Below are 23,419 nucleotides of genomic sequence, written 5' to 3' on the forward strand. Positions count from 1 at the left end.
TAATTTGTAAAGAATGAGTGGGCAAAAATTCAGCCAATGGAGTACAATGTAGGAAAATGTGAACTTGTCCACATTGGGAGGAAGAATTTTAAAAAGCATATTATTGAAATGGAGAGAGATTGCAGAACTGTGAGGTACAGAGGGATCTGGGTGACCTGGTACATGAACCACAAAACATTACTATTCAGGTACAAGTGATTAGGAAAGCAAATGGAATGTTGATATTTATTGCATTCATCCCACCTCCGAGTGGCAGATAGAGCAGTTTTCCCAGCGCGGGGGATTGTGGGAGCTGCAGCCACCATTACCCATCTGGAGCCCAGTCTCCAAACTCCTGGGACTGGGATGACAGTGGGGGTGGGGGGTGGGTGCAGTGACCCCGCCCTGACACCAGGTACATAGGGTCGTCACTGGTTTCAATTGTGATGTCCCCTTAGCAAAACAGGGGTTTCGAGTGTAAACACTTAGACTGAAACAGAAACAAAGTGCTGGAGACACTCAGCAAGTCTGGAATCACCTGCGAAGAGAGAAATGGAGTTAATGATTCGAGTAGAATATGACTCTCTTTCTGTCAAGGTGTAGACATATTGGGGAGGGCAATGAGTACTAGGGGAGGTCTTGTGGAGCAGTGGGTAGTGTCCCTGCCTCTGAGCCTGAAGCTCCCGGTTCAAGTCCCAGTCCAGGACTTGATGGCCAAGGAAAGTGTCTTCATGATGCAGCCAAATAAGTTTAGCATCAACTTGTAAAACCCTCCAATACACACCAATGGCAGGTGGTAAGAGCAGGAGAGATTTCTGCTCAGCCACATGGTGGAAAGAAATTGGAGCTGTGATCAATGCTGTCCGTAGTGTTTAACCGTGTATGTTGCCTTAGCAACTCACATCCCTTGTCGGGGATGGGGTCTGGTTGGCTCATTCGCCTGGATGGTGGGTGCGGATCAGATTGGTGCCAAGGCTGGGTGATTCTGGATTTGCCTCCTTGTTCTACCCCTGGTGCAGGTCGTGACGTTGTGGGTCAGATTGAAGAAGAAGGAAAGGGATTCACTTCCTCATCCAGCTCGATTAAATATGTGTGTGCTCACATCGGGGAGGGCGATTCACCTGCTCTGCATGTGGGAATGGGGTCACTCAGTCACCCAGCAGTGGGTTCAGACTGGCGAGAGGCTGATTAAATGTTCTGAATGTGGGACGGATTCACTCGCTCATCCCAGCTCCTGACACATCAGTGACTCCATTGTTCACTTCAGGTTCTGGATTTTGCTGTTATTGCTGCTGCTAATCACAACCAGGACTGAACCATGTTCATTCTGACAGTTGGGGTTTGTTTCTGTTGATTTTAATAACCCCTGTAACTGGGCTGGAGATTAATATTCTGGTAAATGTCAAATAAATCAGCTTTGTTTTGGGGACACAGTTTATCGAGATCTTGATGTGAGAGAAGAAAAGGTAGGTTTTAAGCAGGGTCTAAAAGGAGGAGAGGGAAGTGGTGGGGTTAAGGTAGGAAATTCCAGAGCTTAGGAACCTGGCAGTTGAAGACTGAAAGAGTGCCAGCCCTGGATTATGGGGGACCCGAGTCTCTGGAGTGGGGACTTGAAACCATAACCTTCAGACTCAGAGGTGAGAGTATGAGACTGACTGAGCTCATCCCTTTAAATAATGTTTCCCAATCCACCAAAGCCAACTTGCGCCTCATACAAGCGTGGTTTCCTTTATTAAGATTCAGGACCTGAGTCTCAGGATCAACTAAGTCACTCTCCATCTTGATGAAGAATTCTATCATATTATGGTCGCTCATCCCCAAGGAGCCTCGCACACCTAGATTGCCAATTATTCCTTTCTCATTACAAAATATCCAGTCTAGGATGGCCTGTTTTCCAGTTGGATCGTCAACGTATTGGCCCAGGAAACCATCCCATATACATTCCAGGAATTCTTCCTCTACGGTATTGTTACTAATTTGATTTGCCCAATCTATATGCAGATTAAAGCCACCCATAATTACAGATGTTCCTTTGTTGCATGCATCTTTAATTTCCTGTTTAAAGCCATTCCCAACATCACCACTATAGTTTGGGGGTTTATATACAACCCCCACTAACGATTTTTGCCCCTTATTGTTTCTCAGCTCTACCCAAACAGATTCCACATCATAGGAGCTAATATCTTTCCTCACTATTTGTTAATTTCCTCTTTAACCAGCAATGCAACTCCACTGCCTTTTCCTTTTTTGCCTGTTCTTCCTAAATACTGAATACCCCTGGATGTTCAGTTCCCATCCCTGGTCACCCCGCAGCCATGTCTCCGTAATCCTGACTACATCATACCTGTTTACATCTATTTGCATGTTTAATTTATCCACTTTATTGCAAATGCTCCTTGCATTAAGGCACAAAGCCTTAAGGCTTGTCTTTTTAACATGTCCCATTTCCACTATTTTTCACTGATGCCCTGTTTGATTCTTGCTCTTGATTTCTCTGCCTATCACTTTTCTAATTCCCCTTTCTGTCTTTGTTCATGTCCTTGATTTCCCTTCCTCTGGTCCCTTGCATAGGTTCCCAGCCCCCTGCCATTTTAGCTTAAACCCTCCCCAGCCACTCTGGCAGATGCTCCCCCTTGGATATCAGTCCCGGTCCTGCCCAGGTGTAACCCGGCTGGTTTGTACTGGTCCCAAATTGCCCAGAACCGGTCCCAATGTCCCAGGAATCTGAAACCCTCCCCCTCGCACCATCTCTTCAGTCATGTATTCATCCGATATATCCTGCTATTTCTACTCTGACTAGCATGTGGCACTGGTAGTAATCCTGAGATCACTACCTTTGAGGTCCTACTCTTCAATTTATTTCCTAACTCCCTCTATTCTGCTTTTAGGACCTCATCCCTTTTTTTACATAGAAACGAGGAGCAGGAGAAGGCCATTCAGCCCTTCGAGCCTGCTCCGCGATTATGATCATGGCTGATCATCCAACTCAATAGCCTGCTCCCTCTTTCTCCCATATCCTTTGATCCCTTTCGCCCCAAGAGCTACATCTAACTCCTTCTTGAAAGCATACAATGTTTTGGTCTCAACTACTTTCTGTGGTAACGAATTCCACAGGCTCACCACTCTCTGGGTGAAGAAATTTCTCCTCATCTTAGTCCTAAATGGTCTACCCCATATCCTCAGACTGTGACCCCTGGTTCTGGACTCCCCCACCATCGGGAACATCCTTCCTGCATCTACCCTGTCTGGCCCTGTTAGAATTTTATAGATTTCTATGAGATCCCCCCTCATTCTTCTGAGCTCCAGCGAATATAATCCTAATCGACTCAATCTCTCCTCATATGTCAGTCCCGCCATCCCAGGAATCAGTCAGGTAAACCTTCGCTGTACTCCCTCTCTAGTAAGAACATCCTTCCTCAGATAAAGAGACCAAAGCTGCATACAATATTCCAGTTGTGGTCTTACCAAGGTCCTATACAATTGCAGCAAGACATCCCTGTTCCTGTACTCGAATCCTCTGGCTATGAAAGCCAACATACCATTTGCCTTCTTTACCGCCTGCTGCACCTGTATGCTTACCTTCAGTGACTGGTGTACAAGGACACCCAAGTGTCGTTGCACATTTCCCTCGCTCAATTTATAGCCATTCAGATCTGCCTTCCTGTTTTTGCTACCAAAATGGATAACCTCACATTTATCCACATTATACTGCATCTACCATGCATTTGCCTACTCACTCAGCTTGTCCCAATCACATTAAAGCATCTCTGCATCCTCCTCACAGCTCACCCTCCCACCCAGCTTTGTGTCATCTGCAAATCTGCAGACATTACTTTTAACTCTGTCGAAGGGTCATGAGGACTCGAAACGTCAAATCTTTTCTTCTCCGCCGATGCTGCTAGACCTGCTGAGTTTTTCCAGGTAATTCTGTTTTTGTTTTGGATTTCCAGCATCCGCAGTTTTTTGTTTTTATTACTTTTAATTCCCTCATCTAAATCATTAATATATATTGTGAATAACTGGGGTCCCAACACTGATCCCTGCGGTACCCAACTAGTCACTGCCTGCCATTCGGAAAAAGACCCGTTTATTCCTACTCTTTGCTTCCTGTCTGCCAACCAGTTTTCTATCCATCTCAATACACGACCCCCAATGCCGTTCGCTTTAATTTTACACGCCAATCTCTTATGTGGGACTTTGTCGAAAGCCTTCTGAAAGTCCAAGTAAACCACATGCACTGGCTCCCCCTCATCAACTCTACTGGTTACATCTTCAAAAAATTCCAGTAGATTTGTCAAGCATGATTTCCCTTTCATAAATCCATGCTGACTCTGACCAATTCTGCTACTGTTTTCCACGTGTGCAGCTATTACATCTTTTACAATGGACTCTAGAATTTTACCTCTGTCGTTTGTAGCAACGTGTACCACGACCACTGGCTGTTCACCCACCCCCTTCAGAATGTCCTGTAGCCACTCTGAGACATCCTTGACCCTTGCACCAGGGAGGCAACATACCAACCTGGGGTCTCATTTGCGGCCACAGAAACGCCTATCTATTCCCCTTACAATTGAATCCCCTATAACTATTGCATTCCCACACTTTTTAATCCCCCACTCTGCAGCAGAGCCAACCGTGATGTAACGAATTTGGCTGTTGCTGCTTACCCCTGAGAGGTCATTCCCCTCTCTATACCTTCTATCCATGATACTCTCCACCTCGCGGATGCTCCAGTGTTCCCAGCCGCCACTTCAACTCCGAAACCCGGGCTTCCAGGATCTGCAGCTGGTGACTCTTCAACTCCCGACTCCTCTCGCGCTTCCCTTCAACTGCCGGCGTCTCTCGCGCTTCTCTTCAACTCCAGGCGTCTCTCGCGCTTCTCTTCAACTCCCGGCTCCTCTCGCGCTTCTCTTCAACTGCCGGCTCCTCTCGCGCTTCCCTTCAACTCCCGACTCCTCTCGCGCTTCTCTTCAACTCCCGGCTCCTCTCGCGCTTCTTTTCAACTCCCGACTCCTCTTGCGCTTCCCTTCAACTCCCGGCTCCTCTCGCGCTTCTCTCCAACTGCCGACTCCTCTCGCGCTTCTCTTCAACTCCCGACTCCTCTCGCGCTTCCCTTCCTGGACAATACAGATCCAAGTCAAGATGGGGCGCCACTCGGAGGGGAATCTCAGCTGATTCTGTTCCCATGTGTCTGTTGCTATTCGAGATGGTAGAGGTAGTGGGTTTGGAAGGTGACGTTGAAGCAGCTTCGGTGAATCAATGCAGTGCATCTTGTAGATGGTACACGCTGCAGCCACTGTCCTGCACTGGTGGTGGGAGTGAGTATTGAAGGTGGAGGATGAGCTGCTATTAAAGTGGGCTGCGTTGTGCTGGATAAAACAGACTCTTCAATATGAAAAAGACTGGCTGTTAAATAGTAATTGTTTTAGGAAATGACTGGGGCCCAGTAAATTTAAATAGTTTCAGTCCAATTTCAAAAGATCTGCTCTTCAAAGTTATATTGGAACCAATCACATGAGATGTTTGTAGTTGAATTGAATGTCTTGGCTCCTCACTCGGACACCTGACTGACAAGAGGCAGTGATTGGACAATAGCTGGAAACAATGAGCTGAAATGTTCTTCTGTGAGTTAAACTGTTTCTCTTTAACCTGGAATTGATTATGTCAGAGTTAAAGGTAATACCAGGTTCAATTACACTGAATATACAGCACAAAAACAGGCCATTCAGCCCATCCAATCCATGTCAGTGTTTATACTTCACTTGAGTTTCCTCTCATTCTTTCTCATCTCACTCTCAGTGAATCCTTCTGTTCATTTCTCCCCCATGTGTTTACCCAGCTTCTCCTTAAATGTATCCAGGTTATTCACCTCCACCACTCCCTGTGGTAGTGAGTTCCACATTCTCACCGCTCTCTGGGAAAGAAGTTTCTCCTGAATTTCCGATTAGATTAATCAATCACTATCTTATGTTGATGGCCTCTAGTTTTACTCTCCCTCCTACAAGTGGAAACTTTCTCTGTGTCTATCAAAACCTTTCAGAATTATAAAAACCTCCATTAGCCTCAGCCTTGTCTTTCCAAGAGAGAAGTGACCCAGCCTATTCATCGTCTCCTGGTGCATTAAACCTTTCAGAGTGAAAATCTGAAGACAAAAATGCTTTGTTCACACCTGAACTCAGCACAGTGAGAGAGCAGGGACAGAGTCACAAGGGAGCCTGAGAAGAGGAGATTCACTGAGAATGGCTGGGCTGGGCTGGGCTGTGGGAATGAGATTGTTGATCAGACTGTTCATCACAGGGGTCTTGGAGTTAGGGGGCAGTGAGGGAGTTCAAGTGGCAGCCTTCAATAAAACAACAATCTGTATTTATATATCACCTTCAATGTAACAAAATTTAACAAAACGTCCTGTTTCTGTGCTGTATTTTGAATGCAATTGAGCTCAGTATGGCCTTTACCTCTGACATAGTCCATTGCGGGTTCAAGGTCAAGGTCCCAAGGAGCCTTTTGAAACAGAAGTTGTTCAAGATTATGTCAGACAACATCCCACTCCCTTTATCATCCGTCATTTCTGGGATGTGGCTGGCTCATCCCAAAATGCCCTCTGAACAAGAGCAATTAAGAGTCAACCACATTGCTGTGGGTCTGGAGTCACATGTAGGCCAGCCTGGGTAAGGACAGAAGATTTCCTTATGGAATCAGAAGGGTTTTTGCAACAATCGGCAATCTTTCACTGTCATCATCAAACCTTAAACTCCAGGTCAAAAACAGAATTACCTGGAAAAACTCAGCAGGTCTGGCAGCATCGGCGGAGAAGAAAAGAGTTGACGTTTCGAGTCCTCATGACCCTTCGACAGAACTTGAGTTCGAGTCCAGGAAAGAGCTGAAATATAAGCTGGTTTAAGTTGTGTGTGTGGGGGCCGGAGAGATAGAGAGACAGAGAGGTGGAGGGGGTTGGTGTGGTTGTAGGGACAAACAAGCAGTGGTAGAAGCAGATCATCAAAAGATGTCAACCACAATAGTACAATAGAACACATAGGTGTTAAAGTTAAAGTTGGTGATATTATCTAAACGAATGTGCTAATTAAGAATGGATGGTAGGGCACTCAAGGTATAGCTTTAGTGGGTTTTTTTTTAAATTTTTTTTTTTAATTTTTTTTTATATAATGGAAATAGGTGGGAAAAGGAAAATCTTTATAATTTATTGGGAAAAGAAAAAAAGAGGAAGGGGGAAACAGAAAGGGGGTGGGGATGGGGGAGGGAGCTCCCTCCCCCATCCCCACCCCCTTTCTGTTTCCCCCTTCCTCTTTTTTTCTTTTCCCAATAAATTATAAAGATTTTCCTTTTCCCACCTATTTCCATTATATAAAAAAAAAATTAAAAAAAAAACCCACTAAAGCTATACCTTGAGTGCCCTACCATCCATTCTTAATTAGCACATTCGTTTAGATAATATCACCAACTTTAACTTTAACACCTATGTGTTCTATTGTACTATTGTGGTTGACATCTTTTGATGATCTGCTTCTATCACTGCTTGTTTGTCCCTACAACCACACCAACCCCCTCCACCTCTCTGTCTCTCTATCTCTCCGCCCCCCACACACACACCTTAAACCAGCTTATATTTCAGCTCTTTCCTGGACTCGAACTCAAGTTCTGTCGAAGGGTCATGAGGACTCGAAACGTCAACTCTTTTCTTCTCCGCCGATGCTGCCAGACCTGCTGAGTTTTTCCAGGTAATTCTGTTTTTGTTTTGGATTTCCAGCATCCGCAGTTTTTTTGTTTTTATCTTAAACTCCAGGTATTTGTTGAATTTAAATTTTGCCAGCTGCCGTGATGGCGAACCCAGTTCCCCAGAGAATTACCTGGGGTCTCTGGAATACCTGTCCACTGACAATGTCAATATTCCACCGCCTCTCGAACTATAAATCTCTGCACCATAGACATTCCCTCTTCTCTATTGATTGTAACTAATTCATCTGACTTATCTCCTCCTGCTTTTTCCCAAGTTCTCCTCCCCTGAAGGTGCTGACTCTTGGGTTCAGTTTCACACTCACCAATTGTCCTCCCCAATCTGTCAACCAGGTGTCTAAATCTTTACGCCTAAATTTAACAAACTGTTTCGCTAAGGGCGCTTCACATTCAAATCCAGTGACTACCCATATGTACTTTGTGTCAGGGTGGGATCACTGCGCCCCCCCACTTTCCACCCTAGTCCCAGGAGTTTGGACACTGGGTTCCAGATGAGTAATGGCGGCCGCATCCCCCACGATTCCCCTTGTCGGGGAAACCGCTCTATCCGCCGCGTGGGCGGGCGGCCCGGGATTGCGCATGTCCAAGGGAGTGGGGAAGCTGCGCATGTGCGGGCGAGAGCCCACCCCTTCCTTTATGCTGAAGGAATGACCAATGGGAAGAGTTGGAGGACCGGAAGGACTATGGTCCTCCAGGCAATCAGAGCGCGGGCTTTGTGTGAATGAAGATTGAGCTTCAAACAGACTAAAACTTCCTCTTGTGTCCAACATCTGTAAGTAAAACACTTTCTTTTCTCATCCTGGGGGTAAATTGTTGACTTGCAGGAACTAAAGGGAAAGGAAGTGAATCCAGGGAGGGTGCAGACTCTGGAAAGGTTGGCCCAGGTCTCTCTCTCTCTTAAAGACATTGACATCCTTTGCTCCCTCAGCTTGACACATTTATTTGTCTGGCTAAAAGGATGGTCTCTTTCCTAATGTTCACAATTAAAAGGATGATTTCCCCAGGAGATTGCTGACATTTAAGGGGGCAGTAAATGAATATAAAACGGAGATATGTCTATTTGTTATATTATGCCTTGTCCATATATTATTTAAGGCCTTATAAACTTCATTTATTCTTATTTGTAGGTTTATAATATAGTATCCTACCTACAGTTATATATTTCCAGCCAGACTCATTATATTAGAGAAAGGTTATATTCAGCAACTCGAGTCCATGCTGAGTCACTGAGGAGCAATCCAGTCAGTCCCATTCCCTTCTATATCCCAGTTCCTCTGCAAGTTTATTTCCTTCAGGTGCCCCATCCAGTTTCATTTTGGAATCATTGATTGTCTCTGCTTCCACTATCCTCATCGGCAGTGAATTTCAGGCCATTAACACTTGCTGCAGAATTAAAGTTTCATCTCATCCACTCTGTATTGCTAATCAGTAAATATACATGTATATAGACATAGATATTTAGGTTAGCAGCCTGACTGAAGATTTTCAGGTCTCTGTGTCCAGGACAGGAAACAGTGACCCTGCATCTGTCAACAAGCATGAATTGGCACCTTCAGGAGAATTGGGAAGTTGTGTATTGGATACAACAGAGTGAGAATGGAGGGAGAGTGTGTGGGATGGAGATTTACAGCTTTTGGAGAATGAGAGGGGAAAGAATGTTCCATACAAACTAGATTTGTCTCTTAATTTCTACCCTGTACTGACAGTGATGATTTTTGTAAATTCCTTTTACAGCATATCAGAAGGGGAAGATTTGCAGACGGAAATCTCAAAACAAGATTCACTTCAAGATCTGACATACTAATTTGATTAATTGGGTCTTGAATATCATTGCCCTTTGAACCGAGCAGGAAAATGTTTGTCTGTTCTGTCTGCTTCAAAAGGTTTTAAGCCTCAGTGTGATTGGAAAAGCACCAAGACACACACACCCGAATGAGGGTGTTCCAATGCACTTACTGTGGAAAGAGCTTACGTACAGGCTGTAAGATCATTGCCCCATTCACAGTGGGGAGAGACCGCACATGTGCTTTGTGTGTGGATGAAGCTGCCTTTGCTCATTGAATCTGGAGAGACACAAAGACATGCGCACAACGGAGAAACCGTGGAAATGTAGGGACTGTGGGAAGGGATTCAAAGCCCCGTCTGAGCTGGAGATTCATCGACGCAGTCACACCGGGGAGAGGCCATTCACCTGCTCTGAGTGTGGGAAGGGATTCAGTGATTCATCCAACCTGCTGATGCACCAGCGAGTTCACACTGGGGAAAGACCCTACACCTGCTCTGAGTGCGGGAAGGGATTCACTCGGTTATCCAATTTGCAGACACACCAGCGAGTTCACAGCGGGGAGCGGCCATTCACTTGCTCTGAGTGTGGGAAGGCATTCACTCTGTTATCCCACTTGCAGACACATCAGCGAGTTCACACCGGGGAGAGACCATTCATCTGTACTGAGTGTGAGAAGGGATTTACTAATTCATCCAATCTGCAGAAACACAAGCGAGTTCACACCGGGGAGAGGCCATTCAGCTGCTCTGAGTGTGGCAAGGCATTTAATCAATTATCCCACCTGCTGACACACCAGCCAGTTCACAATGGTGAGAGGCCATTCACTTGTTCTGAATGTGGAAAGGGATTCGTTCAGTTATCCAAGCTGCTGATACACCAGCGGGTTCACACTGGGGAGAGGCCATTCACTTGCTCTGTGTGTGGGAAGGGATTCACGCAGTCATCTACCTTGCTTTCTCACCAGCGAGTTCACAGTGGGGAGAAGTCACTCATCTGTTGTGTGTGTGGAAAGGGATTCAGAGATACATCCAGCCTGCTGATACACCAGCGAGTTCACACCAGGGAGAAGCCTTTCACATGCTCCACATGTGGGAAGGGATTCACTCAGTCATCCAGCCTGCTGACACATCAGCGAGTTCACACCGGGGAGAAGCCTTTCACATGCTTCACATGTGGGAAGGGATTCACTCAGTCAACCAACCTGCTGACACACCAGCAAGTTCACAAGTGATTACAGGGGTTGCATTCTGCTGTTATTGCTGCTGTTAATCACATCCGGAACTGAACCATGTTCATTCTTATACTTGGCGAAGTGGGAGGGTCGGAGGGTTTCTTTCTGCTGGACTGGCCGGTCTCACGATTTTGCTTCCAGTGGCTGATGCTCTTTGAGCCTGGGAGTGAACATTTCCACTGAAGTGATCCACAAAAGCTAATAAATTACATTTGTTTTATCCTGGATAGCAAATAGTGTTTTTCCTACCACTACAGGTAGATCTAAAATAAACACATTTGTCTCTGTTCCATTGACTCTACAACAAAGGGCCAGGCCAGTTGGCTCAATTGGTCTATGTCAGTATTTATGCTCTACATGAGCTTCCACCCACCCCTCTTCAATTCCCCCGATCAGCATATACTTCTATTCCTTTCTTCCTCATGTATGTATCTAGCTTCCCCTTAAATGTATTCATGCTATTCACCTCAACCACTCTTTGTGGTAGCGAGTTCCATATTCTCATCACTCGTTGGGTAAAGAGGGTTCTCATGAAATCCCTAGTGGATTATTGAATCCCTTCATCATCTTAAAGACTTACATCTGGACACCCTTCAGTCTTCTCTTTTCAAGAGAAAAGCAGCCCCAGCCTTTCCTGCGGGGTAAATGCTCTCATTTCTGGTATTATTCTTGTGAATCTTTGTGGCCCCTTCTCCAGTGCCGCTATTTCCTTTTTCGAAATGGAGATCACAAATGTCGACAGTACTCCCAGTGTAGTCTAACCATGGTTTGAAAAAAGTTGAACATTACCTCCCTGCTTTTCAATTCTATCCATTGAGAATGAAACCCTATACCTGGGCCCCACACTTTAGGAAAGATCTGAAGTTCTTAGAGAAGGTGCAGAGGAGATTGACAACAATGGCACCAGGGATGATGGACTTAAGTGAGTTGGAGAGATTGGGGCAGCTGAAATTTCTCTCTTTGGATCATGGAGTCATTAAGATATACAAGGAGATGCTTCAGCCCATTGAGTCCGTGCTAGCTCTCTGTAGAGCAATCCAGTCAGACGCATTTCCCCATTCTATCACTGAATCCCTGAAAGTTTATTTCCCTCAAATGCCCATCCAATTGCCTTTTGAAATTGTTCATCATCTCTGCTTCCACCCCCCTCGTAGGAAGCGAGTTCCAGGTCATTACCACTCGCTATGTGAAAATATTCCTTCTCACATCCCTCCTGCATCTCCTGCCCAAAACCTTAAATCTGTGTCCCCCTCATCCTTGTACCATCAGTGAATAGGAACAGCTTTTCTTTGTCCACCTTATCTAAACCTGTCATAATCTTGTACACCTCTATGGAATCTCCCTTCAACCTCCCGGATTCAAGGAAAAAAACCCCAGCCTGACATCTAAAATAAAAATCAAACAATGTGTTAGTACCTGATATCAATTGGGAATGTTTGATTTCTGTTTTAAAGATACGATGAATATATTGTATTGGACAGTAAAGGAATTGGAGTAACTCACCCGGGTGATCAGTGGAATGTATCAATCTGGTATCCACCTACATTCTAGTGAAAGTCAGGGCAGTGTAGATGAGATGAATAAGTTGATAGATTTCTCTGGGAGATATTTACATCCTTACCTATGAATTTTGTTTGAAAGAAAACCACATATGACAACCTGGCCACCACCTGAAATATCAGGACCATAACAGAGGGAGATAAGCAAAGACAGACACTCACTTTGATCTTTTGATAAACACACCTGAAAGTTCAGAATATGTGGCCTGACACTGGGATACCTGTGTGAGTGTACAGATGTGATTTGTTACATGTGAAGACAATAGCACGCGTAAATTCATGGTGAAGCGGACTGAAGACTGGGTCCCAAACATACCCAGCTACTTGACAAACAACATGACATGAAATGGTTAATGTAATGAGAATGAGATTATATTCCGACATCATCAAAGCACTGACACATGCTCTAGAGGGAAACTGACTTTAAAACAATCAGTATAGTAATAAACACACTGGTCATGTTCAAAAAGTGACTAAAATTGAACTAGCGGTGATAAACATTTGGATTGGGTCAATTAAGGGCTTGGGAGAAATAATACTGAGTGAGAACTGTCCACAAGTTGGACAGGGGTAAGGAGAGAGCTGGAGAATGTTTTACTTCTATGCTTGATCTGTTCCTTGAAGCATATGTCCCTTATGTACTAGTAACCTAGAACTCACAGCGCTCCTTCAGGAGAAGAAGAGACCGGGTAGATGTTAACCCTGGCGAACCCAGAACAGAACTGGAAAATAACGGAGTGAAATTGAGTGAGGGGTTGGAGGGAGAGTTCTCCTCCCCCTCAAGGTGTGGACTGTAAGAATCCTGGGGGACCACCTACTTCGGGTTTTCTTGCTAATTGGTGAACACTAAATTAAAAACTATGACAGGCTGTGCATTTATTTTTAATTTGATTGTTACACTTCTCCTGTTTTTATTCCTGTTGTGATTCCTCTGGATGAGGATGGCTGACAGGTGACAGGATGGGAAATTGTAGTTTGGGTCTTCATTGACCAAATGTTTTATTGATCTGTAAGGTGTAAAAGGGGACACACTTCAGCAGAAATCTGGCAGAGCTGAGAACAGATGACTTGCTATGTGGGAACAGGGAGATGAACAGCTCCCAGAGGACAGAGAAAACAAGAGTGCCTTGAATCGTAGACAACACCTGGGTGTCAATGCCACCATGTTTTCACTGCTTGGCATGGGAATGCTGACACCCTGTACTGGGGACGGAGCGTGGGAAGCCAATTGTTTGAGAGTTTGACGTGGCTTGGGCGGGTACAGATGGTTCAATGACAGGTTTTGTCATTGGTCTGTTCAAATGTTAGCTCGGCAATGATTGGGTTAAATCAGTCTCCATAGACTTTTTGATGTAAAGAAGTATCAGAAGGGATTCCCCGAGCAAAGAGATTTGTAGAGGTTTTACATATTGCATTGACTGGTGTCATGGCATCTGGGGCAGACCGGGGAGCATTTACGTGGAGATGGTGCTTCTACCCAGAGTGTAATGGTAATGCTGCTGCACTTTGATACTACTGCTCAGACATGAGCATGTGTCAGGTCTTATTTATGCTGAATAAAATCTAACCACTGTCACCAATAAGGGTTATCACTGTGAATCATTTCAGCGTTTGGAAAAAGGGATAAAGGGTTAATTGACTCCCTGACCCCCATTTCCTAACATCGCTGTGTCAAAAATAAAATCTCATCTCTCCCTCTGGCTCCTTTGCCAATTAACTTAGAGGGACTCACTTTCTGTTAAAGAGCCTGCCAACCCCTCTCACCCACTTCAAGTGCAGAAATCTAATCATGAAAAGCCCAGAAAAATCAAATAATTTTACTGATAAAAGTTTATTAATGAAATTGAACACGGTTAAAAAAAACCAGAAAATTACTTGAGGATCAAAGACAACCAGAGTAAAAGGATGTGCACAATGTTCTGGACCCAAATGGTTTCTCTTCTGTAACCTGTTCCCATGACTCCCCATTTTGGACACAGGGGCACTGAACCCTAGGGGTCGGGTCGCCATCACCCCGGTCACCCCCTCCCGTGCCCCGATTGGTTGGAGGCCCATTTCCCAGTCAGTCCTCCAGCACCTTCCCTGTCTCTCTATCAGTGCGACACCTATGGCAGTTTCCCAACTGGGTCACAGGCGCCGTTATTCTCAGCTAAATTCAGCCCTCAGCTCCGTTGCCTGGTTGTCACTGACACCAGCAAGGGAGAGACAGAAAGGTGCTAGTGGCTCAAATGGGAAGCTGAAGGTTGTGGCTCTAAACCAACACTTAAACATTTGTCAGTCAAATACTTGTTATTTATACTGGGGATTTTTTTATTAGATTTCGATACTGGAGGCAAACTTGGTATGGTCTATAGTGTCAGCCATGGCTCAGTGGGTAACACTCTCACCTCTGGGTCAGGAGGCTGTGGGATCAGGTCCCACTCCCGAGACCTGACGACAAAAATCAAAGCCCACATTCCCAGTGCCAGCACTGGGGGAGTGCTGCATTGTCAGTGCAACCTTCTTTCAAATGAGATGTTAAACTGCCCTCTCAGGTGGATACAAAAGATCCCAAAGCCACTATTTCGAAGTAGAGCAGGGGAGTTATCCCCGGTGTCTTGCCCAATATCCATCCCTCAATCAACTTCACTAAAAACAGATCATCTGGTCATTATCCCATTGCTGTTTGTGGGATCTTGCTGTGTGTAAATTGGCTGCTGTATTTACTACATTACAACAGTGACTACACCTCAAAAGTCTTTCATTGGCTCGAAAGCTCTTTGGGGACGTCCTGTGGTCGTGAAAGGCATTATAGAAATGCAAATCCTTGTTTAATTGTCAGCAAACTTGGAGATATTACCCTCTGTCCCTCATTGAAATCATTCATAGAGATTGAGAGCTCATTTTGTGTATAAACCTCCTGTTTGACACCTTTCCAAATGCTTTTTGAAAATTCAAACACACCAGATCCAAGATGAGGAATTTTTTCTTTTAAAAATCACAGTGAGTTGTTGTGATTTGGAATTCACTGCCTGAAAATGTGCTGGAAGCAAATTCAACTGTATCTTTCAGAAGGGAATGGGACAGCTTCTTGAAAGGAAAAGAAAATTGCAGGGCGATGGGATTAATTGGACAGCTCTTTCAAAGAGCCAGCAGGAGCATGATGGGCATTTAAAGGGAGGGGATCATCTTCAATTGTGGGTGACATATTAAAGAAAGCAGTGCCTCATCTTCTCTCTATGTTTAGTTTAACACTTAAATCTCCCCTTAACATTCTCTGAAGTGGCAGATGGAATTTAATACAGAGAAGTGGGAGGTGATGAGATTTGGCAGAGGGGGTAGGGAGAGGAAATGTAGAACAGTTCTAAAGAGTAAGCAGGGGTAGTAGGACCTGGGGGTTCATTTGCAGAGATCGTTGAAGGTGGCAGGTCAGAGGGATTGTTATGCTGGGAAGTTATGCTGAACCTTTATAAAGCTCTGGTTAGGCGACAACTAGAGTATTGAGTCCAGTTCTGGTCACCACACTTTAGGAAGGATCTGAGAGTCCCTGAGAGGGCGGAGAGGAGATTTATCAGAATGGTTCCAGGGATGAGGGATTTTAACCACAAGGTTAGGCTGGAGAAGCTGGGGTTGTTCTCCTTGGAGCAAAGAAGGTTGAGGGGAGATTTTATAGAGGTGTACACGAATATGACAGGTTTAGATAAGGTGGACAAAGGTACTCCCTTCCTAACATCACTGTGGGTGTACCTACACCACGTGGACTACAGCGGTTCAAGAAGGCAGCTCAACACCACCTTCTCAAGGGCAATTAGGGATGGGCAATAAATGCTGGCCCAGCCAGTGACACCCACATCCCATGAAAGAATGAAAATGAAAAGATATGGGGGGAAATTAGGAGGAAAGTTTTTACACAGTGAGTGGTAATGACCTGGAACTCGTTGTCTACGAGGTGGGTGGAAGCAGAGACAGTGAACGGTTTCAAAAGGAAATTAGATGGGCAGTTGAGGAAAATAAATTTTCAGGTTGACTGGGATAGAACGAGGCAATAGGATTGACTGGTTTGCTCTGTAGTAAGCCGGCATGGACACGATGGGCTGAATGGACTCCTTCTCTACTCGAATGACTCTGTGATCTAAAAAGAACAATTTCAGCTGCTCCAGTCTCTCTAGCTGACTGAAGTCCCTCATCCCTGATGCCATTCTCGTAAATCTCCTCTGCACCCTCTCTAAGAACTTCACATCTTTCTTAAAGTGTGGGGCCCAGATATTGGGTTCCATTCTAGAGGTATAGAATTGAAAAGCAGGGAGGTTATATTCAACGTGTTTCGAACCTTTGGTTAGACTACACTAGGAGTACTGTCAACATTTGTGATCTCCATTTAGAAAAAGGAAATAGAGGCACTGGAGAAGGTGCCTCAAAGATTCACAAGAATAATACCAGAACTGAGAGCATTTAACCCACAAGAAAGGCTGAGGCTGCTTTTCTCTTGAAAAGAGAAGACTGAAGGGTGACCTGATGGAAGTCTTAAAGATTATGAAGGGGTTCAATAATTCAATAGGGATTTCATGAGAAACATCTTTACCCAGCAAATGGTGAGAATGTGGAACTCACAACCACAGCGAGTGGTTGAGGTGAACAGCATGAATACATTTAAAGGGAAGCTAGACACATACATGAGGGAGAAAGGAATAGAAGGATATGCTGATGGGGGGAGTTGAAGACGGGTGGGTGGAGGCTCATGTGGAGCATAAATACTGGCAGAGACCAACTGAGCCGCCTGGCCTGGACCTGTGCTGTAGACTCAATGGAACAGAGACAAATGTATTTATTTTAGATCTACCTATAGTGGTAGGAAAACACTATTTACTATCCGGGATCAAATAAATGTCCTTCATCAGCTTTTGTGGATAATTTCAGTGGAAATGTACACTCCCAGGCGCAAAGAGCATCATCCACTGGAAGCAAAGTCGTGAGACCGGCCAGTCCAGCAGAAAGAAACCCTCCGACCCTCCCACTTCACCAAGTGTCAGAATGAACATGGTTCAGTCCTGGATGTGATTAACAGCAGCAATAACAGCAGAATCCAACCCTGTAATCACTTGTGATCTCACTGGTGTCTCCGCAGGCTGGATAAATGAATGAATTACTTCCCACATTCGGAGCAGGTGAACGGTCTCTCCCTGGTGTGAACTTGCTGGTGTGTCAGCAGGTTGGCTGAATTACTGAATCCATTCCCACACTGGGTGCATACGAACAGCCTCTCCCCAGTGTGCACTTGCTGGTGTCTCCACAGACTGGATGATGTTGTGAAGCTCTTCGCACAGTGAGAACAGCTGAACAGTCTCTCCTCAGTGTGAATGTGCTGGTGGGCCATCAGAACTGCAGCACTTTTGAAGCTGCTCCCACAGTCAGAACATTTAAAGGGTCTCTCATTGGTGTGAGTCACATGGTGTCTCAGCAGGCTGGATGACTGAGTGAATCGTCTCCCACACACGGTGCAGGTGAATGGCCTCTCCCTGGTGTGGAATCGCTGGTCTGTCAATAATTTGGATGAATCACTGAATCCCTTCCCACACATGGAGCAGGTGAATGGCCTCTCCCCAGTGTGAACTCGCTGGTGTATCAGCGGTTGGGATAATCGAGTGAATCCGTTCCCACACTCAGAGCAGGTGAACGGCCTCTCCCCGCTGTGAACTCGCTAGTGTGTCTGCAGATGGGAAGACCGAGTGAAACCCTTCCCACACTCGGAGCAGGTGAATGGCCTCTCCCCGGAGTGACTGCATCGATGGGTTTCCAGCTCAGATGGAAAATTTAAATCCCTTCCCACAGCCTCCACATTTCCACCGTTTCTCCATGCTGCGGGTGTCCTGGTGTCTCTCCAGGTGGGACAATTAGTTGAAGCCTCGACCACACACACAACACATGTACGGTCTCTCCCTGTTGTGAATGGTGCAATGGTTTTTCAGTCTGTGTTCCTGGTCAAAGTTCTTTCCGCAGTCAGTGCACTGGAACACACTCACGCATGGCTCTGTGGCTTGGTGTTTTTCCAGTCACACTGATGTTTAAAATCTTTTGAAGCAGGTAGAACAGACAAAGATTTCAAATGCTAGATTGAAATGCCTATGATATTCTGGTCCCAATGAATCAAATGACTTTGTCAGATCTTGACATGATGTTTGGTTTGAGATTTCTGTCTGAAAATCCTCCCCTTATAATAGCCTGTAAAAGGAGTTTGCAAAAGTAATCACTGTCTGGACAGGGCAAGAATTCAGAACAGACAATTCTAGTTGCTATGGAACATGCTTTCCTCTCTCCCTTAAATGTCAGCCATCTCCTGGGGAAACCACCCCTTTAATTGTGAACATTAGGAAAGAGACCATCCTTTTAGTCAGACAAATAAATGTGTCAAGCTGAGGGAGCAAAGGATGTCAATGTCTTTGAGAGAGAGAGAGAAAGAGACCTGGGCCAACATTTCCAGAGTCTGCACCCTCCCTGGATTCACTTCCTTTCCCTTCAGTTCCTGCAAGTTAACAATTTCCCCCCAGAATGAGAAAAGAAATGAAAAGGGGGAGAAATAAAAGTGTTTTACTCACAGATGTTGGACACAGGAGGAAGTTTTAGTCTGTGTGAAGCTTAATCTTCATTCAGAGAGAGGAGGAGCAGCAGCAGCTTTGCTGGGCGGTAATGAGCAGGTAAACAAACTCATTGTCCAACCTCTGCATTCAAACACTGTGGGAAGCTGCATGTGGCCATTGGAACTGAACCCGCACCCTGATTGGCTGGAGGAATAGTGTCCTTCCAGTCCCCCAGCTGTCCCATTGGTCAATCCCCCGCATGTAAACAATCAGTGAACGGAACCCGAGCCCACGTGGGGGTGGAAGAGACTTTGACCGCCAGCTGCACTGCGCTGTTGTCCAATCCGCAGTATTTTCCTCCTGTACAAAAACAGAATTACCTGGAAAAACTCAGCAGGTCTGGCAGCATCGGCGAAGAAGAAAACAGTTGACGTTTCGAGTCCTCATGACCCTTCAACAGAACTGAGTAATATGAGGAGAGGGGTGAAATATAAGCTGGTTTAAGGTGCGGGAGGGTGGGGGGGGGGGGGGGGGGGGGGGGGGGGGGGGGGGGGGGGCGATGGTGGGGTGGGGGGAGAGAAGTGGGGGTGGGGGGTGTAGTTGTAGGGACAAGCAAGCAGCGATAGGAGCAGATAATCAAAAGCTGTCACGGACAAAAGAACACAGAGGTGTTGAAGGTGGTGATATTATCTAAAGGAATGTGCTAATTAAGAATGGATGGCAGGACACACAAGGTACAGCTCTAGTGGGGGTGGGGTGGAAAGACTAACAGGGCATAAAAGGTATAGATTTAAAAATAAGGGAAATAGGTGAGGAAAGAAAAATCTATATAAATTATTGGAAAAAACAAAAGGGGGAAGAAACGGAAAGGGAGTGGGGATAGAGGAGGGAATTCAAGATCTAAAGTTGTTGAATTCAATATTCAGTCCGGAAGGCTGTAAAGTGCCTAGTCGGAAGATGAGGTGCTGTTCCTCCAGTTTGTGTTGGGCTTCACTGGAACAATGCAGCAAGCCAAGGACAGACATGTGGGCAAGAGAGCAGGGTGGAGTGTTAAAATGGCAAGCGACAGGGAGGTTTGGGTCATTCTTGCGGACAGACCGCAGGTGTTCTGCAAAGCAGTCGCTCAGTTTACGATTGGTCTCTCCAATGTAGAGGAGACCGCATTGGGAGCAACGAGTGCAGCAGACTAAGTTTGGGGAAACGCAAGTGAAATGCTGCTTCACTTGAAAGGAGTGTTTGGGCCCTTGGATGGTGAGGAGAGAGGAAGTGAAGGGGCAGGTGTTGCATCTTTTGTGTGGGCATGGGGAGGTGCCATGGAGAGGGGGTTGAGGAGTAGCGGGTGATGGAGGAGTGGACCAGAGTGTCCTGGAGGGAATGATCCCTACGGAATGCCGCCGGCGGGAGTTAAAGGAAAGATGTGTTTGGTGGTGGCATCATGCTGCAGTTGGCGGAAATGGTGGAGGATGATCCTTTGAATGCGGAGGCTGGTGGGGTGATAAGTGAGGACAAGAGGGAGGGAAGAGAAGGTGTGAGGGTGGATGCGCGGGAGATGGGCCGGACACGGTTGAGGACCCTGGAAACGACCGTGGCCATGCGCTGCTATACGAACACACTTGACCTCTCCCTCCAGCAGCACCACCATACCCTTTTTCAAAGCTGCGCGTGCCACCAGTTTCATTTTATTCTTTGTCTCATCCGATACCTCAACAAGAAACTTTTTCTCTTTCTCTCAAGTGGGTGGAAAACCTCGGTTAAAGAAGAAGGAGGATATGTCAGAGGAACTGTTTTTGAAGGTAGCATCATCAGAACGGATGCGACGGAGGTGAAGGAACTGAGAGAATGGGATGGAGTCCTTACAGGAAATGGGGAGTGAGGGCTGTTGTCGAGGTAGCTGTGGGAGTCGGTAGGCTTGTAATGGATATTGGTGGACAGTCTATCACCAGAGATTGGGACAGAGAGGTCAAGGAAGGGAAGGGAAGTGTCAGAGATGGACCATGTGAAAATGATGGAGGGGTGGAGATTGTAAGCAAAATTAATAATTTTTTCCAGGTCCCAACGAGACGTCACATTCTGAGATCCACACTCAGTGCCATGCGCTGCTATATGAACACACTTGACCCCCTCCAGCAGCACCGCCGTACCCTTTTTCAAAGCTGCGCGTGCCACCAGTTTCATTTTATTCTTTGTCTCATCCGATGCCTCAACAAGAAACTTTTTCTCTTTCTCTCAAGTGCTAGGGAATGCAAGCTCCAACAACTCATCGACACCAACACCCATCTAGGACCCTCCACCCCTGCCTGTCCCTCCTTCCCCACCCCATCTTCCAATCCCAGCCCCTGCCCTGTATTCACTATTACCCCTGACCTTCCCCTCTCCAACGCTGAATGTTCAGTGCTCAGCAAAGGACTTAGCTTTATACCCTTACGCCCTCATCTCAATGAATTTCAGGCTTGGCATGATGCTAAACTCTTCTTCCGTCGTCTTCGTCTCCGTGCTCACTTCTTTGGGCAGGAGTCCTCTCCCCATTCAAAGGATCCTTTTACCCACCTCCAATATTCTCCCTCCACCTGGACCCCTCCCTCTGGATTCTTACCTTCTCTTGTTCTTTTCATTGAGAACTGTCGGCGTGACATTAGTTGTCTCAATTTCTCTGCTCCTTTCACCCATTCTAATCTGTCTCTCTCTGAACATACCGCACTCCGTTCTCTCAGGTCCAACCCCAACATTATCATCAAACCTGCTGACAAGGGTGGTGCTGTTGTTGTCTGGCGCACTGACCTCTACCTCGTGGAGGCTGAGCGTCAACTCACAGACACTTCCTCCTACCTCTCCCTGGACCATGACCCCACCACTGAACATCAAGCCATTGTTTCCAGGACTGTCACTAACCTCATCTCCTTTGGAGATCTTCCTCCCACAGCTTCCAACCTGATAGTCGCCCAACCTCAGACAGCCCGCTTCTATCTCCTACCCAAAATCCACAAACAGCACTGTCCCGGCAGACCGATCGTGTCAGCCTGTTCCTGCCCCACGGGACTCATTTCTCGTTATCTTGACTCCCTTCTCTCTCCCCTTGTCCAGTCCCTTCCCATCTAAATCCATGATTCCTCTGACACCTTACGTCACATCAACAATTTCCAGTTCCCTGGCCCCAACCGCCTCCTCTTCACCATGGACGTCCAATCCCTCTACATCTCCATCCCCCACCAGGATGGTCTGAGGGCCCTTAGCTTCTTCCTCAAACAGAGGCCCAAACAATCCCCATCCACCACTACTCTCCTCCATCTGGCTGAACTTGTTCTCACACTGAACAATTTCTCCTTTAATTCCTCTCACTTCCTCCAAATAAAAGGTGTGGCTATGGGTACCCGCATGGGCCCCAGCTATGCCTGTCTCTTTATGGGGTATGTGGAACATTCCTTGTTCCAGTTCTACTCCGGCCCCCTTCCACAACTCTTTCTCCGGTACATCGAAGATTACTTCGGTGCTGCTTCATGCTCTCATCAGGACCTGGTAAAATCTATTAATTTTGCTTCCAATCTCCACCCCTCCATCATTTTCACATGGTCCATCTCTGACACTTCCCTTCCCTTCTTTGACCTCTCTGTCTCAATTTCTGTTGATAGACTGTTCACCAATATTCATTACAAGCCTACCGACTCCCACAGCTACCTCGACTACAGTTCCTCACACCCCGCTTCCTGTAAGGACTCCATCCCATTCTCTCAGTTCCTTCGCCTCCGTCGCATCTGTTCTGATGATGCTACATTCAAAAACAGTTCCTCTGACATGTCCTCCTTCTTTCTTAACCGAGGTTTTTCACCCACGGTCGTTGACAGGGTCCTCAACCGTGTCCGGCCCGTCTCCCACGCATCCGCCCTCACACCTTCTCCTCCCTCCCAGAAACACGATAGGGTCCCCCTTGTCCTCACTTATCACCCCACCAGCCTCCGTATTCAAAGGATCATCCTCCACCATTTCCGCCAACTCCAGCATGATGCCACCACCAAACACATCTTTCCTTTACCGCCCCAGCGGCATTCCGTAGGGATCACTCCCTCCGGGTCACCCTGGTCCACTCCTCCATCACCCCCTACTCCTCAACCCCCATCTACAGCACCTCCCCATGCAAACGCAAAAGATGCAACACCTGCCCCTTCACTTCCTCTCTCCTCACCGTCCAGGGGCCCAAACACTCCTTCAAGTGAAGCAGCCTTTCACTTGCATTTGCTCCAACTTAGTCTACTGCATTTGTTGCTCCCAATGCGGTCTCCTCTACATTGGAGAGACCAAACGCAAACTGGGCGACTGCTTTGCAGAACACCTGCGGTCTGTCCACAAGAAAGACCCAAACCTCCCTGTCGCTTGCCATTTTAACACTCCACCCTGCTCTCTTGCCCACATGTCTGTCCTTGGCTTGCTGCATTGTTCCAGTGAAGCCCAACGCAAACTGGAGGAACAGCGCCTCATCTTCTGACTAGGCACTTTACAGCCTTCCGGACTGAATATTGAATTCAAGAACTTTAGATCTTGAACTCCCTCCTCCATCCCCACCCCC

The 23,419-nt window shown here is 46.4% G+C and overlaps 1 protein-coding gene and 1 pseudogene across 1 annotated transcript in view; both read left to right on the top strand.

The window, feature by feature from the left end:
• LOC121273703 (zinc finger protein 229-like) overlaps positions 1-23,419 on the top strand; it is a 1,112,939-nt gene that overhangs the window by 889,493 nt on the left and 200,027 nt on the right. The window lies entirely within an intron of this gene.
• Positions 1-23,419, top strand: part of LOC121273682 — a 34,828-nt pseudogene that overhangs the window by 8,639 nt on the left and 2,770 nt on the right.

Source organism: Carcharodon carcharias (genome assembly GCF_017639515.1).
Source record: "Carcharodon carcharias isolate sCarCar2 chromosome 27 unlocalized genomic scaffold, sCarCar2.pri SUPER_27_unloc_1, whole genome shotgun sequence".
Lineage (NCBI taxonomy): Eukaryota > Metazoa > Chordata > Chondrichthyes > Lamniformes > Lamnidae > Carcharodon > Carcharodon carcharias.